At 38.0% G+C, this 6,000-nt stretch overlaps 1 protein-coding gene across 1 annotated transcript in view; it reads right to left on the minus strand.

Annotated features, from left to right (window-relative positions):
• Positions 1–6,000, minus strand: part of LOC136263546 (uncharacterized) — a 129,524-nt gene extending 123,524 nt beyond the window's left edge. The window contains exon 1 of the mRNA XM_066058154.1: positions 5,825–6,000. The gene's annotated coding sequence lies outside the window, so the exon portion shown is untranslated. The remainder of the gene's footprint in view (positions 1–5,824) is intronic.

Genomic DNA, 6,000 nt, shown 5'->3' on the forward strand with positions numbered 1-6,000 from the left:
GCTAGAAGAAGTCACCTTGCAGGGAGTTCAGTTACAAAGAAATAAACCATGTAGAGAGTTCAGCTGCAAACAAATCACCTGTAGAGAGTTCAGCTAGAAACAAGTCACCCTGTAGAGAGATCAGCTAGAAACAAGTCACCTTGTAGAGAGTTCAGCTAGAAGAAGTCACATTGTAGAGCTACAAAGAAACTACCATGTAGAGTTCAGCTGCAAACAAATCACCCTGTAGGAAACTACCATGTAGAGTTCAGCTGCAAACAAATCACCCTGTAGAGAACTCAGCTACAAACAAATCGACCTGTAGAAAGATTAGCTAGAAGAAGTTACCTTATAGTGAGTTCAGCTATGAACAGATCACCCTGTAGAGAGTTCAGCTACAAACAAATCACCCTGTAGAGAGTTAAGTTACAAAGAAACCACCATGTAGAGAGTTCAGCTGCAAAAAACATCAATCACTCTGTAGAGAGTTCAGCTAGAAGTAGTGATTTTAAAAATTTGTGTGACGACTGCCTCAGTTTAATACCTTCGAAAGTTACTTCTACCAAAAATCACCAACCCTGGATTTCCCCCTTCATAAAAAGGCTTTCACGAAGAAAGCAGCGTTGTTATAACAGAGCTAAACATTCTCATTGTGCTGAGGAATGGCAGTTGTATTATCGTCTTAAAAAGAATGCCAAAGGGAATGTCAAAGAGCTTACAATGCATACATCAACAGCTTTATTGAGGCCGAAAATGGTAACATAACAAAGAGGCTATGGTCATTCATTAAACACCAAAAAAAAATCAATGTAGTATACCCCCAATACATGTTAATGATACTACTCTTACAGACAGCCAGGAAAAATCCAATGCATTCAACGATTACTTTACATCAGTATTTACCCAAGAAGACTTGTCAGCAGTACCTACAATGAATGGTATTCCTTTTCCTGAAATACCACACATTTCAATTTCTGAAAAGGGAGTTGCCAATTTATTACGTACTTTAAACCATCACAAAGCTACTGGACCAGATAATATTCCAGCATATTTCTTAAAAGAGCTATCAGAGGAACTAGCACCAATTTTAACTCTGATTTTTCAATCATCCTTACACCAAGGGCTTCTACTGGATGACTGGAAGGTTGCAAACATAATTCCCATCTTCAAGAAGGGCAGCCGTACTCAGACTTGCAATTATCGTCCTGTCTCCTTAACGTCAATTTGTAGTAAAATTCTTGAACATATTGTTTACAGCTGTATCTTTTCACATTTAACAAACTATAACATTCTGGCTGAAGAACAACATGGCTTTCAAGCAGGCAAATCATGTGAAACTCAACTGATAACAACCATAGATGATTTAGTCAACTGCCTCAATGATAATGCACAAATGGACTGCATTTTTCTGGACTTTTCAAAAGCTTTTGATAGAGTTCCACACTCCAGACTATGCAATAAACTATCACATTATGGGATCAGAGGCCCCCTCTTGTCATGGATCAAGCACTATCTTTATAATAGAAGTCAAAAAGTAACAATAGATGGCACAAGTAGCAATTCTTCCATAGTAACATCTGGTGTACCCCAAGGAACTGTTTTAGCCCCCTCCTTTTTTTATGCTTTGTAAACGATATTCCCCTAAATATAGCCTCCAAAATCAAACTATATGCTGATGATATCTTATTATATTGCAAAATCGAAACCAGAGATGATCAAAACCTTCTCCAGGATGACATCAACAGACTGGTCAAATGGTCCAAGGATTGGCAACTTCTGTTTAACTCTAACAAGTGCGAATTTCTTTGCATCACAAACAAACGTTCACCATTAACCATAATCTATAGAATGGATGGTACAGCTATAAAACAAGTTTCATCAGTTAAATACCTAGGAATTACCATTAATGAGAGACTGAACTGGTCAGAGCACATCTCCAATATTTCCAAAAAGGCAAGCTCTGTCTTGGGATTTTTGCATAGAAATTTAAAATCCTGTCCACCCCACATCAAGGAATCCTGTTACAAATCCTTAGTTATACCAATTCTAGAATATTCGTGCACAGTTTGGGATCCCCATACTCAAAAAGATATCCTAATGTTGGAAAAGATTCAAAGGCGTGCAAGTAGATTTGTTACGAACAGTTACTCTTGGTCTGTTAGTGTAACTAACCTTATTAACAACCTTGGATGGAAAAGTCTACAAAATAGAAGAGCATGCATAAAAGCTACAATGATGTATAAGATATCTAATAACTTGATAAATGTGCCTTGCAACCAATCTCTTATCCCTTACACCTCCCACACTCGCCATCATCGACTCTGCTATCAGCTCCCTTACTCAAGAATTAACACTCACTTATATTCCTTTTTCCCGTCAGTCATCAGATTGTGGAACAGCCTTAGCCAGCAAACCATTAACTCTCCAACTCTAGATCACTTCAAAAGAACACTTATAATAACATGACTGTATGTACGAACTGTTTTGTAATATGTCACACCCCCCTTCCCCACAACTCACCCACTTGTAATGTTGTGCCACACACTCTTTTTGAGGTTCTGCACATTATAATATAATAATAATAATAATAAAAAAAGTCACCTTGTAGAGAGTTAAGCTGCAAATAAATCACCCTGTAGAGAATTCAGCTACAAACAAATCACCCTGTAGCAAGATCAGCTAGAAGAAGTTACCTTGTAGAGAGTTCAGCTACAAAGAAACCACCATGTAAAGAGTTCAGCTGCAAACAAATCACCTGTAGAGAGTTCAGCTAGAAACAAGTCACCCTGTAGAGAGTTCAGCTAGAAGAAGTCACATTGTAGAGAGTTCAGCTACAATGAAACTCCCATGTAGAGAGTTCAGCTGCAAACAAATCACCCTGTAGAGAACTCAGCTACAAACAAATATGCAGTGTAAAATGATCAGCTAGAAGAAGTTACCTTGTAGAGAGTTCAGCTACAACGAAACCACCATGTAGAGAGTTCAGCTGCAAACAAATCACCTGTAGAGAGTTCAGCTAGAAACAAGTCACCCTGTAGAGAGATCAACTAGAAACAAGTCACCTTGTAGAGAGTTCAGCTAGAAGAAGTCACATTGTAGAGAGTTCAGCTACAAAGAAACCACCATTTAGAGAGTTCAGCTGCAAACAAATCACCCAGTAGAAAGTTCAGCTATGAACAGATCACCCTGTTGAGAGTTCAGTTAGAAACAAGGAATCCTGTAGAGAGATCACCTAGAAGTATCGCCTTGTAGAGAGTTCAGCTACAAACAAATCACCTGTAGAGAGTTCAGCTACAAACAAATCACCCTGTAGAGAGATCAGCTAGAAGAAGTTACCTTGTAGGGATTTCAGCTACAAACAAATCACCCTGTAGAGAGTTCAGCTACAAAGAAACCATTCTGTAAAGAGCTCAGCTGCAAACAAATCACTTGTACAGAATTCAGCTACAAACAAATCGCCCTGTAGAGAGATCAGCTAGAAGAAATTACCTTATAGATAGTTCAGCTACAAACAAATCACCCTGTAGAAAGATCAGTTAGAAGAAGTTACCTTGGAGAAAGTTCAGCTACAAAGAAACCATTTTGTAAAGAGCTCAGCTGCAAACAAATCACCTGTACAGAATTCAACTACGAACAAATCACCCTGTAGAGAGATCAGCTATAAGAAGTTACCTTGTAGATAGTTCAGCTACAAACAAATCTCCCTGTAGAGAGATCAGCTAGAAGAAATTACCTTGTAGAGAGTTCAGCTACAAAGAAACCACCATGTAGAGAGTTCAGCTGCAAAGAAATCACCCTGTAGAAAATTCTGCCAGAAACAAATTGCCCTGTAGAAAGATCAGTTAGAAGAAGTTACCTTTTAGAGAGTTCAGCTACAAAGAAACCATTCTGTAAAGAGCTCAGCTGCAAACAAATCACCTATACAGAATTCAGCTACAAACACATCACCCTGTAGAGAGATCAGCTAGAAGAAGTTACCTTGTAGATAGTTCAGCTACAAACAATTCACCCTGTAGAGAGAGCAATTAGAAGAAGTCACCTTGTAGAGTGTTCAGTTACAAAGAAACCACCATGGAGATTTCTGTAATCAATATATGTGACCGGATTTGCGAAAAGGGGTCTTCCACACACATCCAATTCCGTAAACGTTGGAGACCATAACTCAGTGTTCAAGTAACATATTAACCTGAAAATTTCACCATGTATTCAGCTATAGTGGTGCTCACCACTGCCCAAATATCAAGGCAATAGCGCTTTCCAATCTGAAGTTATCAATTGTCAATTTTGGCAAATTGGATGTGTGTGGAAGACCCCTTTTCGCAAATCCGGTCACATATGTATTATACAGTATATATAATTTGTACATTTACTGATAAAATATTTAAAGTACATCTACTTCATCTTTTCTTCTTCCTGTAGTAAAGAAAAAAACATAGGTTAAAAAAGTCCCAAAGCTGGCCATAGGCCGGCTTTGGGGTATACAAATACAAAAAGAAATGAAATCTAATCCAAAACAGCCAAGCTGTAAAAAAAGTGTGCGGCCCTCAGAAAGGCTATGGTGAAAAAAGATGTGAAATCCAAGGTGGCGGCCAAGAAATGGCTGTGATGGTAGGTTAATGGTAAAAATTTTAATAATGACAATTTAGGTAAATTTTGTGAAGCGGCACAAAAATTCACCTGAATTGTCGTTATTAAAATTTTTACCATTAACCTACCATCACAGCCATTTCTTGGCCGCCACCTTGGATTTCACATCTTTTTTCACCATAGCCTTTCTGAGGGCCGCACACTTTTTTTACAGCTTGGCTGTTTTGGATTAGATATTATATGATTATGATTATTATGATTAAATACGGGTAAAGGCACAGCCTGCATACCCGATCAATGCAGTAATTATACAAAAATAACTCTTAAATCAATTAAATGACTTATACAAAAATAAATCTTGAATCAATTAAATGACTATCTAATAATGATTTAAAAGTGTTAATCGAAGAACTATTTACAACATAATTAGGCAAACTATTCCAATTGTTGGTAATTCTATTGATAAAGTAATTAGATCTACACAATAGTCTTGAACGTTCCTTAAACAATTTGAATTGATGCCCCCTGGTAATAGATCTTGAGTACGTATATATATCAGTAAAATCGGTGGTGAAATAATTGTTAAGAATTTTGAAAAGAAATATTAGATCACCTCTCAATCGTCTATAATGAAAAGATGGCAAATCTAGTTGTGTCAACCTTTCTGAGTAAGATTTGTCTTGAAGTTGTGGGATGAGACGAGTAGCCCTTCGTTGTATCTTCTCTACCTTTCTGTTGTCTAGAATGTAATGAGGCCCCAAATAGGATTATTGTATTCCAAGATAGGTCGAACTAATGTATTGAACAAACAAGTTAGCATGGTAGAGTCAAGGTATTCAAATGATTTCTTAATCAAACCAAGTACTCGGTTAGCTTTGGTAGTAGCTTGAGTGGTGTGATGGTGGAATTTGAGCTGATCGTCAAAAACAATACCAAGGTCACTGTGCGTTGCATTGATTTCAATAAATATTCCGTTGAGACAGTAAGGACCATAGTGGTGGGCTGGGCCGAAGTGAAGGTGTTTGCACTTGGAAATATTAAAATTCAAAAGCCACTGTTGTGACCATCTTTGAAGTAAGTCTAAGTCACTCTGTAACGCAGTATAGTCTTCTCTATTTCTAATGACTCGAAAGATTTTTGTATCATCAGCAAACAATAGCACCGGACTTGATACAATTGATGGTATCTCATTTACAAACATCGTGAATAGTAGGGGACCCAGCACAGAACCCTGGGGGACACCACTAGTAACTGGAACAGGGGCGGATCCAGGAGCTGGCTAGGGGAGGGGCACAAACAGGGTAAGTTGTAGGTGGTTGCATGTATGGGGAGAGCCATATTCTCTATAGTTCAGTGCTGCTTTTTTGAAGCAGCAAATAATCACCTCTTAGTGGTGTCTCACTGTTAATTTTTGCCATTTTGGCCTTTTCAGAT

The sequence above is a fragment of the Dysidea avara genome, chromosome 8, assembly GCF_963678975.1.
Source record: "Dysidea avara chromosome 8, odDysAvar1.4, whole genome shotgun sequence".
Classification (NCBI taxonomy): Eukaryota; Metazoa; Porifera; class Demospongiae; order Dictyoceratida; family Dysideidae; genus Dysidea; species Dysidea avara.